Genomic DNA, 15,644 nt, shown 5'->3' with positions numbered 1-15,644 from the left:
TGAATTCTCAGTCTTGTTCTTAATTGGGGCTAGAGAGCAACTGCAGTTACTGTGATCAGTGTTTGTGAGTAAGAGGAGTGGACAGGCTCCAACAACAATTTCTAAAACTTAATTTCGAGGGGTTTTGAGAATTTTCTAGTGATTCTATGTGTTTCCCCACCTGAAAAAATCCTGTTTTGGTAATTTTTTTAATTTCAGGGAGTACCTTTTTTAGCATGTTTTTGACACAAATCTGGGACCAGCAGCCATCTTGGATTTTCAGCAATCTTTTTTTACAACTTCTCCCTGCTTTAAAATTTGGATTTTTTAAATGTTTTAAATCTTTTATTGAGATTTTTACAGTTATAAAGAAAACATTATACTGTAAGTATTATACAGTCAGAAACATATGTAGCCAGGGAGCAACAAGCACCCATGTACAATGATTAAACAAGAACAATTATATTTTGCTGGAATGGAGTCCTGAGGGACTCCTAGTTTGGATTCATGCCAAATTTGTGCAAATTTGCCGCTGTTTGAGTGTTTTTGTGCCACGTTCTGCATGGCGCAGTTGGGAGGGTAGTAACTACTGGTTCAGCCTCCCCCTCGCAGAAGCAAGTGATTACATGCTCAGCTAGCCTGTTAAGGTGGCCGTTTTTGCTTTCGGGGCTTGATTTTGCAGCGGTCAGCTGCGAGATGGACCCTCCGCAGCCTAAAATGTGCAAATTTCAGTCATCTGAGGATGACTATGCCCCAGGGTCCAGATACCTTCTAAGAGTGTGTGAGGTTTTTGTGTTCCGAGTTTCAAGCTGGGAATCCGGCTGCTGGCTGTTCTGTCCCCCCTGCGCAGTATCTGCCTGACGTTACCTCCTCAGGAATTTCAGTGTCTGCGCCAGCTCCATCTTCATTCTTCACTGCCAGTTCAGGGGATGCCAGTTCAGGGGATGCCTCAGTCAGCATTTGGTTGCAAGGGCTGTGCTGCTCGGATTGGAGGATCTGAATTTGACTGCTGGATCCTTGTGATGATCAGACTGTGATGCTCTTGTTTAAATTTGCTTGATCTGATTGCTCTGTCTTGGCAGAACTTGAGCTTGGATGCTAAGCCGCCTCCTTCTATTTCTGTTCTTTTACCTGGCTTTGCAGCGTGCACTCGCAGGATGAATTCCTTCTGGGGCATCCGGTTATTAGTCTCATAGTTACGGAACAGTTTGACTCTCTGGATGGACTTTTCCAAAATGCTAGCGCCATCTCTTGCTGGTATCCTCTGGCGCAGGAGTGACAGCAGCTGTTGGGGCAACCCTAGGTGGTTCCTGGGGCTCTCAGGTGACCCAACACGTCACTGCCTAGTGACAGTTTTTGACTGCTAATTTAGGAGTTTTTTGACTGCTAATTTAGGAGTTAAAGCTGCTGTGGCGAAGTTCTTCGTGCCGCGCCTGCCTAGCTTGCTACGTATGCTAGAGACTGAGGCACTAGAGCCGCCTCCTCAGCTTCTGATGGCTGGGATGGACTTTGTGACGGATGGTTCTATGAGCTTTTGAGAGGGCTGGCTTCAGGGTCAGCGTATTCTATGTCAGCCTGCCAAATGCTTTGGGTTCAGCAGTAGGCTGCTGATATGTCCTCCATGATAACTCTAGCCTGGCTGCCTTTCATGGGGCACTTGCTATTGGGCAATTGGCTGGATGCCCTCATTACTTTGGTGAAGGATCGTCATCCACAGGCGCTGCTGGATGGTATAGTGCCCCCCTTTTGGGGGCTCTCAAAGGATTTTTTGTGCCTACAGAACACATTCTCCTTCCTTGTTGCGGAGATCCTTTCAGGTTTCCAGAGGTCAGTTTGCGAACTACAGGCGCTATCAGCACGCCTCTGCCCAACCTGCCAGAAAAAAAAGTAAATAAAGAATGACGCTAGGGAGTTGAGGATCCCTCTGCGGATAGGTGCTTGGATCTTGGAGCGTCTGCAAGCCTGGATGCACTTTGCAGCAGACCAGTGGGTCTTGGAATTTTTTCAGTCAGGCTACAAGCTGAAATTTGCCCAACCCCTGTTAGGTTGTGTTGTGGCTTCTCCTGTCAGGAGACCTGACATGCATAGTCCAGGTTACTGTTCAGTGCTTCCTGGAAATTTGAGTGATAAAGCCGGTGTCAATCGCCCTTTAGGGCTCAGGCAGATACTCTGTATACTTCATCGTACTAAAGACTGCATTAGTAGATTGGAGACCTCTTCTGGATCTAATATAACTGCAGGTGGCTCTCCAGCTTCTTTGGTTCCAGATGGAGACTGTGAAATCGGTCTTTGCAGCAGTGTCTCTGGAGGAGTTTCTGGATTTTATGGAGGCATATTTACAGATTCCCATTTTTTTTCCAGCTCACCGTTACTTTCTGAGGTTTCATGGGTGGGATCAGCATTATCAGTTTTTGGCTCGGCCATGTGGTCTGACGACAGCGGCTCATTAGAGGAGGATGAAGATGCAAGTTCACCCATATCTGTATGACTGGTTGCTCGGAGCGCTGTCATTGGAAGTGGGGTGCACCATGGTGGAACAGGTATTCTGGATCTGGAGGTTCTGGGCTGGATTGTCAGTTTCATCTTCAGCAACAGCCATCTGTCACCCAGTCGCTGGATTTCCGGGGGGTGCTATATGATTCGGTGGCAGACAGTGTATACCTGCCCAAGGCTCGGAGACAGAAGCTGTGTTTACAGATTTCAGAGAGTAAAAAAAACCCAACAACCCACAAGTCGGCGCCTTTGGCTCATGACTACCTACAGGTTCTGGACTCCATGGTGGCCCACTGGAGGTGGCAAGGGAGGTCATGCATCCTCTTTTGCAGGCCTGGCTCTCTCGCTGGGTGCTCCACCGAGATGTCTTAGCCATGAAGCTGCCATGGGGGTTTGGAGGCTTCACCCTCTGTCACTCTACTATAGTGTTCCGTTGGACATTGCCTCCTGGATGGTGGTAACCAAGGATGCCAGCCTTTGGGGCTAGTGGGGTTCGCTGTCCCCCTTCTTCAGGACAACTGAACTCGGTTACAGAAGAAGTGGTCCATCTTTTGGCTGGTGTTCTGTGTCATTCATCTAGCCCTTAAAGACTTGCTGAGGTCTCTGAAGGGAATGGCAGAGTTCCGCCTTTTCCTTTGGACGGAATGTCATCTCACGATGCTGACGGCGGCGCATGTGACCGGAGTGGGCTATATTCAAGTGGACTTCATCTGCCATCAGACTCTAGACATCTGAGAGTAGACCTGTCAGGCGCTTCGGGCGATTTAGGCATTGAGGTCAGTCTCGCATTGATTTCATGACCATGGGGGGAGGGTGGAACCCCACCATGTTTCAGCCGCAGATTCAAGCCCAGAAGTGAGGAGCTCGAGTACAGCCATGACCTACAGATGTTCTTCGTTATGTCTTTCCGCCCACACCGAAGTCCTTCGGTGACTTGAGAGTCATTCAGGCCGCATCTTTGTAGTGGCTCTAGACTGGCCTGAAAGACTGTGGTGCGTGACTCTGATGTATGTGTGGGTTCGGCGTGGTTTGCGCCTGAGCGTATGCCCGATCCTTCTTGCTCGGGCCTGGTTGTCATGGAAGTTCCGGATCGCTCTGCTCTTTAGGCTTGGCTCTTGAGATCATACAGGCTTCATACAGGATCATACAGGTGGCCTTAGATCATACAGGCTATTCGGAGCTTGTATTTGATCCACTGCTCAGAAGTCGTCAAAGGTGTTTGCCTACGTTGAGACGTGGGAAACTTTTCTCCTTTGAGGTTACCAGGCTCCAGGGGAGTCTTTGTTCATCTCCAAGGTCACAGGTCCTTCCCTTTTTCCGAGCTAATCTGGATAAAGGCCTCACGGTAGTGTCTCTGTGTGCCCTGGGGATTGGTCTGTCCTGTTTTTCATCTTGGGACAGTTGGTTCTAGTTAACGTCACATCCAGTTATTGCTCGTTTGTGAAAGGGGCTCTTTAGTCCGGCCACCCGTTAGCATCTGTTCCCAGTCTGGGATCTTGCCGTGGTGCTGTTGAGCCTTGTCAGAGCTCCTTCTGAGCTTTTTGTGGATGTGCTTCTCCTGGAGTTAGCTCTCACGACTGTTCTCTGATTGCCATCACTTCTGCCCATATTTCAGAGAGACGAGTTTCTCTACAGACAGTTCCTTCCTTTTTGGAGACGGTGGTTTTAGCTTTCCCTCTCATTCAGGGAAGGTCTTTAGCTGTGTTTCAGCCAATGAGTTCCAAACATCAGGAATGGCTTCTGAGGATACTTGTCATGCTCAGGATACTTTGTTCTTTGGAGGGCACCTACAAGTTTCGTATTTCTAGTTCTCTGCTTGTGCTGACTCGTTGTTGAAGCATGGTGTTCCTGCTACTAAGGCCACGATCTCCAGGCGGATCCATAGAGCCATTTCATACACCTACTTTCTTGCAGGGAAAGAGTCCCCTGTTTCTGTTGGGTGCATTTTACCAGGAGTGTGGCTTTTTCATGTTCCGAAGCTAGATCTTTTCTTCCTGAGGAATTTCGCAGGGCTGTGATGTTGTCTCTTCCCACGTTTGCCAGATTTCTACAGAGTGGATGGTGCTGTCTGTCAGAACTTGGCTTTCGGATTTTTGGTCTTGATGGCCTGCGCAGCAAGCCCACCCTGACTAGTTGGAGGACTGCTTTTGTACATCCCTATGGTCTTGAACAGTGTTTCTCAACTTGGTCCTCGAGTACCCCCTTATCAGCCAAGTTTTCAGGATAACCACAATGAATATACATGGAAGAAATTTGCATGTAATGGAGGCAGTGTATGCAAATCAAGTTTAAGCATATTCATTGTGGATATCCTGAAAACCTGACTGGTAAGGGGGTACTCTAGGACCGAGTTGACAAACCCTGGTCTAGAATGTCTCGCCTATTACACTGGAAAAGGAGATTATGTACTTACCCTGGTAAGCTCTTTTCCAGTAGATAGGTGAGACATTCTGGACCATAGGGTTATTTCCCTTTACCCGCATGGGTTGAAGAGAATTGTAAGTTTTTCACTCCGCCTCTAGGGTACATCACAGGATAGCTTAGCTCCTCCCAGCAATCTGTACCCAAGCATAGAAAGGTACTACCATCTTTGAACTAGTGGCACCTGCAACAACAGGCTAAATGAGTGTTCTGCTCAAAACAAATAAACAGTACTATTAACCGTCAACATAGACTTCAAAGAAACTCAGGAACTACTTCCATAACATGGAGAACATATTCACAAAACTCTCCCTAGCCCCAAAGGGCTGACCGATCTCCACAAAACAGATAGAAGCCTGGGGAGACAGACATCTGACCTGAACTCTGAAATCTGCCAGCAGGCACAGCAAGGACAGGATGGATGTCTAGAATGTCTCACCTATCTACTGGAAAAGAGCTTACCAGGGTAAGTACATAATCTTATATACAGTAAAGGCTTGGTTTGGGACAATGTTCCTCAAACATTTTAAAACCACGGCACACTAAACTCAGGGTTGCGGCTGGAGAGCATCCAGAAATGTGTGTACGTCAATGTGATGACATCACACGCATATGTGACATAGTCAGGTCGACACATGCACGAAAGCCCTCCAAATGGGGCCCTGAGCCTGCAATTATATCAGTGGAGGGTGCAGAGAGGAGGAGATGTGCCAGCAGACTGCCTACAGCACAGGTGTCAAAGTCGGTACTTGAGGGCCGCAATCCAGCTGGGCTTTCAGGATTTTCCCAATTAATATGCATGAGATCTATTAGCATACAATGAAATCAGTGCATGCAAATCGATCTCATGCATATTCATTGGGGAAATCCTGAAACCCCAGCCAGATTGCAGCCCTCGAGGACCAACTTTGACACCCTAGCCTACAGGATGTTCCTCTCCCCGTGAGAGGCATGTCCTGTAAGGCGCAGCGTCTCATGGCACACAGCTTGCAGTACACTGGTGTAAAGTTTGTCTGCAAAATTGTGTTCAGGACTAAAATCCAGCCACTGCACATATTTATGTAAATGCCAGTACACAAATAGGCTGCATTAGGGATCTGTTGTATCCCTTATTGAAATAAGCAATATAAACAGGATAGCAGCTTTCATGAAGTTTTGCTTGATTTCAATAAGGGATACAACTGATTACTGATGCAATTATATAGCCAAAACACTGCTGTAGTCGGGTTATTTTTTTTGTCCCGTTTTGAGAATGATATGTTTCATTGTTGTTGGTTGGGTTGGCTTTGCTCTTGTATCTTCCATTACCTTGTGGTAGAGTTTTTGTCCTCTTAACATTTTTCAGCTAGGAAGTTATCTATGTACAAGTAGACACCAACAACAAGAAAAAAAGATTTAAAGGTTTTTGGTGGGTAAATGTGTGTACCACATATAAGTATGAAAGAATGATGGCGGAATGTTTGGGGACTAGTAAGTCCTTTAATGATGTATGGAGTCCATTGACTATTTTTTGTTGCATTACAGTAAGGGTCATGTTTCTTCCCTTTTCATTACACGTCCAGGGAAGAGTGGTTTGGTGGGGGGGGGGGGGGGGGAGGAAATGTACTTTGAGGTGTTAAATTATTTAATTCAGAGGTATCCAACCTTTTGGCTTCCCTGGGCCGCATTGTCCGAAAATTTTTTTTCTGGGGCCGTACTAACACTAGCCGATGAATAAAAAAAAGGTTGAGCAGGTCCCAAATCTGCAATCACTAATATAGAAGATGTATATATCTAATAATAAACCTTCATTAAAGGGACACTGTGGAGAGGAACCCAAAAAAGCAGTAATACTTACCCTGACTGAGTGATTCCTCCATGTGCACCGCTGACAGTGGGAGCAGCCACAGGTTTCCGCATCCCCACTCTGATGAGTAGGGATGCGCGCTCCTGGTTCTCCCATTCACTTCTATTACAGCTACAGTGAGCCTCTTCAGAGGTGAGCCTCATCAGAGCGGGGATGCTGAATCAGCTGTCAACAGTGCACGTGGAGGATCGTTTAATCACGGTAAATATTACTGCTTTTTTGGGCCTCCCACTTTGAATTTAGACTCTCTCAAAATGAATATCTCCCCTGCTGTAGCTAGTAGGGATCCCCAAGCCTCACCAACTGACGGCCACCTCCCCCTCCCTCCAACTTTCCAAGTTCTGCAGCTGGCAGCAATATTGCAGAGCTGCTGCCTTCCCTCCTCTCTTCCCCATCCCCTTGGCTTTCATGCATGCATGAAAGCAGTGGCAGCTTGAGGATATTGCCATTTGCTGCCAAGCTTGGAGAGTTTGAGTTGCCAGACTGGAGTTGGCAGAGCTTGGAAATCCCCAATAACTCAAGTATTTATAAATTACACTCAGGCGGGGAGAAACTTTGGTGCCCATCCACTAATTTTGGGCTCCAGTCCCTCCCCCAAATCAGCTGTATATGACTACACCACTGAATACAAAAATAATTATGATGCACATATCCCAAAGCTAACATATTCCAGTTAATAAATTCAAAATAAAACAATTTTTTCTACCTTGTTGTCTGGATGTTTTGTTTTTCCATCATCTTGGTTCCAGTTTCTCTTTCCAGTGTGTGCTGTCCATTTTTTTCTCCTCTTCTGTCGTTCCATTTCCTTCTTATGCCTATCCAACGTATTGATTTTTCCCTTTCAGCTTTCTTAACTTTTTCTTTTCTGCCTCTGTCCACTCAAATCTTGCCTTCTTTCTCACCCTTCTTTTTAAATGTTCAGCTACCTCTCAATTCTCCATCTTCTCTCAGTCCTTAGCTCTCCCATTTCCCATCTCACTCCTTTCCCAGCCTCCTATTCCCTTCTATCTACTCCCCATTACCGCATTTCTACCACTCTACTCACTCGTCATCTCCCTTTTGACCTCATCCACATGGCTCACCACTTTCAGAATCCCCCTCCCCCTCTCTCTCTCTCTCTCTCTCCCCACTAGTCAGGCTATAACTCCCTGTCCCTCTTTCCACTGGTCAGGCTATAATTCCCTGTCCCCTTTTTTCCATCCCTAGCATCATCTTATCCCAGCTTTCTTCCCTCCTGCCCTTCCATGGTTCCATGTCTCTTTCTCTATCTCCATGGTCTAACATTTTGCTCTTTATCTCCATGGTCTAACATTTTGCTCCCTCTCTCTTCTGTTTTTCTTTCTCTCTGCCTTCTATCCTCTGTCTTCCATCCTCTGCCTTCCATCCACAGGCCTAACATTTCTCCCTCTCTCCCATCCCTAGATCTACCTTCTCTCCCTTTCTCTTCCCAACTGCCCCCCATCCCATTTCTCCCCCTGTCTGCCTGCATCCCTTCCCCAGATCCACCATTTCTTCCTTTCTCTTGCCAACAGTTTCCCTTCAAGTATCTCTTTCCCTCTTCCTCCACACCACCCCAGGTCCAACTTCTCTCCCTTCAGGCCATTGCCCACCATCTCTCTCTCTGTCCTCTTTTTCTGGCCCCATAAGCTCTCCCCTCAGGCCCAATCTGGCACTTCTTTTAATACCCTCCCCCCCCAAATCCCCCAACATCCAGGAGGCTTCCTCGGCCCAGCATGTTCTCCCCCTTCTCTTTGTGCCCATGCATCTCTACCTCACTCCTTTCCCACTACCATGTCCAATAATTCTCTCTCTGTCTCCGTCCCTCTCTCTGCCCAACAGTTCTCCTCTTTCTTTATCTCCCCAATTGCACCATCTCTTTCCCTCTCTCAGACACCCAATTCTCCTTTTCTATTATCTCCCTCACCTCTGCATCTCTTTCCCTCCATTCTTCCATCTTATGGCTCATGCTCCCCTCTATCTTTCCCTTCATTCTGTGTCCTAAGTTCATGCCCCTCCCTCCTTCCTTCCATCATTTTTCCTAAGTTTGTACTCCCTCCCTCTCAAGTCTTCTCAAGTTTTACACCCTTTTCCCTTTCTCCCTTGACCTTTTTCCTGCTCCCTCCTCCATCTTGCAGTGTTCGTTCAAGCCGCGGACAGCGGCTCCCACGCGCCTCCCTCGGCTGATCTGGAAGCGTTTCCTCAACACGCCCATCTCCCTTTTGGGCCGTGGGTGTTTACCTTTTTCCTGCTCCCTCCTCCGTCTTGCAGCGTTCACTCAAAACCGCGGGCAGCGGCTCTTACGTGCCTCCTGTGGCTGATCTGGAAGCGTTCCCTCTGACGACACAACATCAGATCAGCCACAGGAGGCACGTAGGAGCTGCTGCCCGCAGCTTTGAGTGAATGCTGCAGGATGGAGGAGAGAGTCGGCAAGACATTAAACAGCTGGGGGCGATAGAAGGAAAACACTGCATTGTCCTCAAGCGCGAGTGGGGCCGCACAAAATTCTTCATGGGGCCGGGGTTGGACACCCCTGATTTAATTATAATATTGAAATCACATCATATATATTATTGTATTAATAATTAAGATGAGGATGGGAGTAAATTAATGTTTAATGTAATAATTGTATAGTTATTAGTGCGTTCTATGCAGTATTTATGATTTCCCAATTGTATTGCACTGTCAAAGTTTGAAAATCAATAAAGATTTAAACAAAAAAAGAAAAAAGATTTAAAGTGGGTTGCTAACTTTTCCAAATACTAGGGTTTAAAGAATAAAAAAATGACCATTTTTTAAAAGTACTTCTCCACTTGTACTTTTTTTTTCTAATATTTAGATCACAATCAGATGATCAGTTCCTCTTTTAAGCAGAATTTGAGTTTTCCACTTTGAAATTTCTTGGTACACATCCTTTTTTTAATAGAATAGACAATTTATAGAGTCAGTGTTTCTAATTCACTCATTCCCATAAGCACAATATGTAGAGTTATGAGTCTTCAACTTTTAAGGTTGTTGAAATAAATATGCTTTTCTTCGAGGACAAGCAGACTTCATATTCTCACAGTTGCATAATGTCATCCAACAGAGCCTGACACTGATACTTGGTAGTAAAATTTATGCAGAAGTTTCAAGTCTTCCTGCCCAACAAATAAGCATAGGACCCTCAGTCTTTGTTTTTCTGTGGAGCAGAGAGGCCATGTCATGGTGCTCTGTCATCTTGGTGATTTGTTTTGTGGTGGTGTTCAGAAAAATCCACTTACACAGACAGCAACCCTTCCTTGTCTTAGTAGGGGAATTCGAACTGAGGTGCAAAGGGAGAGAGAAAAGAAACACCAAGTACACACAACAAGGATCATATAATGTACAGTAACTGAAGCTTCAGGGAGGTTTCTATCTGATGCTTAAAGCAGCATCATCAAGAAAGTCTCTCCGAGGACCACAACACTGGTGCCTTTTATTGAGAAGTTTGAAAGCAAAATAACAAGCAAAGGTCAAATCGTCAGTATAGGTTACATATGTCACAGGATGCAAGCCATATGGTCAATGGACAAGAGGCACATTACACAAACAATAAATCACATGGTCAGAATCATGTCACAAAACACCAGATCAGTGTTTAGACCACCCAGCAGCCTGAAACCTTTATTTTGTTAGGGAAGTGCACTAAAGTTACCCTCTGTATATCATATACACGTGATTGTTAGGTTTTGCATTGACATGCAGAGTTCAGTGCTCCCCAAGAGGTCGAGGTGCCCTAGAACTGTTAGCTCAGTTCCCTTTTTTAAAAAAAAATTATTTATCATTTTTCAATTAACATATCAAGTATAAACTTGTACAGAAAGGTAAAGTTAAGCAGAAAATAAAATTCAATGCAAAATGCAATACAAAACAGATTAGGGAAGAAAAACAAAAATCAAAATCAAAAGGGAAGAAAAACAGTGACTCCTAGAGACATGTTGAAACGGTACTTGAAGGAAGTTTTATCCCAGGACAAGCAGGCATGATATTCTCACATGTGGTTTCTCACATGTGGGTGACGTCATCTACGGAGTCCCAGCGCGGACAGCTTTTCAAGCAAACTTGATTGAAGTTTCAAGTTTGCTATGCTGCACCACGCATGTGCATGCCTTCTTGCCCACTAGAGGGCGCATCCCCACCTCGTGGTCCTCAGTTCAGTTTTTTCCGCGGAGCCAGAAGCCCTGTGGAAATTGTGCTCTCTCTTTTTTGCCTTCTGACACCGCGTCTGAGTCGTTTTTCTCGGTCGCTGTGCTTGCTTTATTTTTTTATTCGTTCGTGTGTTCGATAATCGTCAAAAAAAAAAAAAAAGATTTTTCGTTCGGCTCCAGGGGCTCCCGGTAGCTGCGGCCGCGGGACCTCGTTCGTTCCCGGCCGTTTTTTGTGTCCATGTCCCGTCCCTTGACGGGCTTTAAAAAGTGCACCCAGTGCGATCGACTCCTTTCGATCACCGATCCCCACCGGTGGTGCTTACTTTGTCTGGGTCCTGAGCACCCGACCGACTCCTGCACTCGGTGCTCGACCTTCAGCAAAGGGCCCTCCGCCGCCGTCGCGCTCGTATGGCGGAGCTCTTTGCTGTGGACCCGGTGTCGGGGACGGCTTCGACGTCGGCCTCGGCTTCGGCCCCGGCCTTCACCTCGGCCTCGACTCCCTCGGCCTCGCCCCGTCAGCCCGCTTCGTCGAAGCCTGTGTCCTCGACCCCGAAGTCGACGACGGGTAAGTCCTCACTTCCTGCTTCTCTTCCAGCCTCGAAGAAGCCATCCTCGGGCTCATCGATGGGGGCGGGTGGGTCGTCCTCGGCCCCGCCCCGAGCGTCGAAGTCGGGTGCCCCGCGGGAATACTCGAGACCGAGGTCGCCCTCGAGGGAGCACCCGCCGGCCCCGGATCTGCCGACTATGATGGGGATCCCCGCCTTTCAGGACTTGCTCCGTGCGCTCATTACCTCGGAGCTGTCCGGTGCCCTCGCGCACCTCCAACCGCCTTCGGCTGCCCCGGCGTCGGCGGCCTCGGTCTCGGTACCCTCGACTTCGGCCACCGGGGGGGCTTCGGCATCGGCCCCGACCTTGCCTCGACCTTGGTTGACCAGCCTGAGCAGAGCGTGCGGCCTCGGACCAAGGTGCGGAGGGTTCGGAGGATCTCTTCCTCTTCGTCCTCGTCGAGGTCCTCCCGGGGCTCCTCGCCCTCGGGTCGGCCTCGGGCGAAGCGTCAGTCGAAGAAGCCCAAGCGTCAACGGGCCTCTCCTCGACGACGTGGTCACTCCTCGACGACCGGGGCAGAGACCCTGCGGGTCTCCGAGCTCCGCCTCGATAATCTGAGGCTTTTCCGTTCCTCCGAGGTTGAGTGCTCGAGGGACTTGTCGCCGAGACGGAAGGGGCGTGCCTCGGTGCCCCATACCCCGGGGACTTCCCGCAAGGGTTCCTCGGGGCATGGGCGGTCCCCGACCCCGTCGAGGTCACTTGGTGCGGCTTCTTGGGGTTCGGGATCGGGCACGGGTAAGGAACCTCGTTACTCCCGTGAGGCTTCCCCTTCCTTCTTGGCGACGAGGGCGTCTCGTTCTCCCTCTCCGCCTTCGAAGCCCTCCTCCTTTTGTAATCTATGCAGATGTGCCTCTTCAAGGTCTAACTCAGTAAGACTTCCCCTCCTTGCCTTTTCGCAAAGCTTCCATTCTGAAATGGGCCACACACAAGGCTCAATTCACTGACGAGCTCTATGATAGGACAAAACATTCTCTCTTTTGGTGAAGAGCAAAATACCAGCATAACTGGCACACAGTCCAGGAGTTTTATTATTGTTTTTACTCATTTCTATATCTTTTGGTTTAAAATAACAGTGGTAATATTTTTAAGCACAGCCCTTCCAGGCAGAGTCAACAGCTTTTTTGTTTTACTACTGTGGTCTATACAGAGTCTAAAGATTTTGTTCTTTTCACTGCTGTGATCAAAAAATGCACTGATTTAGATGACATTTTTCCTGCCTTTTAATACTACTAGCATTTTTAGAGACATGATGTTTTTAATGTTACTTCTAAGCAAAACATAATATCTATAACATTTAACCTAATTACCAGCTGCAACAAACAAGTCATTTCACTTATGTTCACCTTTGAGCAAGAACTGCTGCCATTTTAAACAAGAAGTTTAGATTTGCAATATTAGGTTCGCAATACACGAAGGAATTTTTGGAGGAGCAGGATTTGCCCTCTCCTCCCAGAGAGACTCCCCGGCTGCCTCTCAACAAAGTTCTACACCAGACCTTCCTGAGGAACTTGGACTCCCCTCTTACAGTCACAGCAGTTCCATCCAAGATGGAGTCTAAGTACCGCACAGTCCCTTGTAAGGGCTTCGATAAAGCACAGCTGTCTCACCAGTCGTTGCTGGTGGAGTCGGCGTTGAAGAAGTCCCAGCCTTCTAGGGTCTCTGCTGCGGTCCCCCCCGGGTGGGAGGGACGGACCCTGGACAAGTTTGGTCGTCGCCTCTATTCCAACTCCATGATGGCCACCAGGGTTCTTAATTACGCATTCACATTCTCATCCTATTTAAGGCTGATGGTGAAGGCGTTGCCCAGGTATTATGGAGTCATGCCCGATTCCCATAAGGAGGATTATGGCGCCTTTATGGCCAATTTGTCTCAGCTGCGTCTCTACCTTTTTCACGCAGTTTACGATGCGTTTGAGTTGGCCTCTCGCGTATCCGCCTTTGCGGTGGCGATGCGCCGTCTCGCATGGCTTCGTACCCTGGATATGGACCCGAACTTGCAAGAACGTCTGGCCAATCTTCCATGTGTTGGCTCCGAGTTGTTCGATGAGTCCTTGGAGGCGGCGACCAAACGCTTGTCTGAACATGAGCGCTCTATCGCCTCATTGGTCCGTCCTAAACCCCAGGCCCCGCCGCAGAAGCCGTTTAGACCTCCACCGCGGCGATACCCACAGAAGTCGACTCCGGCTTTCTCGAGGCCGCCTCCCCGGCGTCCTCCTCAGCAGGGCAGAGCGTCCCAGCCAAAGCCTCAGGCGCAAGGGGCGTCGAAACCGGCTCCGTCCTTTTGACGTGATGCGTGGTTGGGGGCAGGCCCCCTCCGCACTGTCACAGGACCCCCTCCCTATCGGGGGCCGATTGCAGGCCTTTCTTCCAGCCTGGGCCGAGATCACGTCGGACGCTTGGGTACTCCGGATTATCTCCGAGGGTTACTCGCTAAACTTCTTAGCCATGCCGCCAGAACATCCGCCGGGAGCTTCCCTTGGCTGTCGAGTCCAGCTTCCTCTTCTCCTGTCGGAAGCCAGGTCCTTGTTGAACCTTCGGGCGGTGGAGCCGGTGCCCCCGGATCAAAGGGGACGGGGGTTTTACTCCCGGTACTTTTTGGTCCCGAAGAAGACAGGGGACTTACGCCCCATTCTGGACCTCCGGAGGCTCAACAAGTTCCTTGTCCGGGAGAAGTTCCGTATGTTATCCCTTCCAGTCCTGTACCCTCTGTTAGAATTGGGGGACTGGATGTGCTCCCTGGACCTGAAGGAAGCATATACTCATGTTCCAGTGCATCCTGCCTTCCGCAAGTTCCTCAGGTTCCAGGTGGGGGAGTTGCACCTCCAGTATCGGGTCCTCCCCTTTGGACTGGCTTCGTCCCCTCGAGTCTTCACGAAGTGTATGGTGGTGGTCGCGGCAGCCCTGAGATCTCGGGGGCTGCAGGTGTTTCCCTACCTGGACGATTGGCTGATCAAGGCGTCCTCCAAGGAAGGGGTTATTTCAGCGACCCGACAGACTATCATCTTCCTTCAACGTCTGGGGTTCGAAGTAAACTTCCCCAAGTCTCAGTTGTGCCCGGCTCAACAATCCCTTCAGTTTATCGGGGCCGTGCTGGACACGGTTCGCCTCCGTTCGTTCCTCCCCCCGCCACGGTTGGAGGCCCTGCTTCGATTGAGTCGCCAGGTTGCGCTGCTGTCCTCAGTTTCGGCGCAGCGCCTGATGGTTCTGCTCGGCCACATGGCGTCGACGGTCCATGTCACTCCTTTCGCCCGTTTGCACCTGAGGATTCCTCAGTGGACCTTGGCCTCCCAGTGGCGTCAGGATCGGGACCCAGTTTCCTCACCTATAACTGTGACTCCTTCCTTGAGACGCTCGCTCCGTTGGTGGACCAACTCTTTCAATCTTTCCGGGGGTTTTTCTCTTTCTCGTTCCTCCGCATCGCAAGGTCCTGACCACGGACTCTTCGGAGTACACGTGGGGAGCTCATCTGGACGGTCTGCGGACTCAGGGTCTATGGTCGGCAGAGGACCGGAGTTGTCACATCAATGTTTTAGAACTTCGTGCCATTTTTCTGGCTGCTCGAGCGTTCTGCCACCTGCTACACGATCAGGTAGTCCTCGTGCAGACGGACTACCAGGTGGCCATGTATTATGTAAACAAACAAGGGGGAACGGGCTCTTGGTCCCTGTGCCGGGAAGCCCTGCGCCTTTGGGAATGGGCGGTCTCCCAGAACATCTTCCTGCGGGCGGTTTAAATTCAGGGAGAGAAGAATTGTCTGGCCGACAAACTCAGTCGTCTTCTCCAGCCGCACGAGTGGTCGCTAAACTCCCGAGTTCTGTGCGAGGTCTTCGACCGCTGGGGGACTCCTCAGGTGGATCTATTTGCCTCCCCGGAGACTCACAAACTGCCCCTCTATTGTTCTCGGATGTACTCCCCGGACCGTCTCGAGGCCGATGCCTTTCTTCTCGACTGGGGAGGGAGGTTCCTTTATGCGTTTCCTCCTTTTCCTCTGATCTTGAGGACGTTGGTTCATCTCAAGTCGTCCAGAGCCACTATGATTCTCATTGCGCCTCGTTGGCCTCGTCAGCACTGGTTCTCCCTGCTTCTTCAACTCAGTGTCAGGGAGCCTCTGCTTCTGCCTGTTTTTCCCTCTC

At 49.1% G+C, this 15,644-nt stretch overlaps 1 protein-coding gene across 4 annotated transcripts in view; it reads left to right on the top strand.

The window, feature by feature from the left end:
* The window catches only part of RESF1 (retroelement silencing factor 1), a 214,033-nt gene that overhangs the window by 158,997 nt on the left and 39,392 nt on the right, over positions 1 to 15,644 (top strand). The window lies entirely within an intron of this gene.

The sequence above is a fragment of the Geotrypetes seraphini genome, chromosome 7 (genome assembly GCF_902459505.1).
Source record: "Geotrypetes seraphini chromosome 7, aGeoSer1.1, whole genome shotgun sequence".
NCBI lineage: Eukaryota > Metazoa > Chordata > Amphibia > Gymnophiona > Dermophiidae > Geotrypetes > Geotrypetes seraphini.
This window is presented reverse-complemented; position numbering and strand designations above follow the sequence as displayed.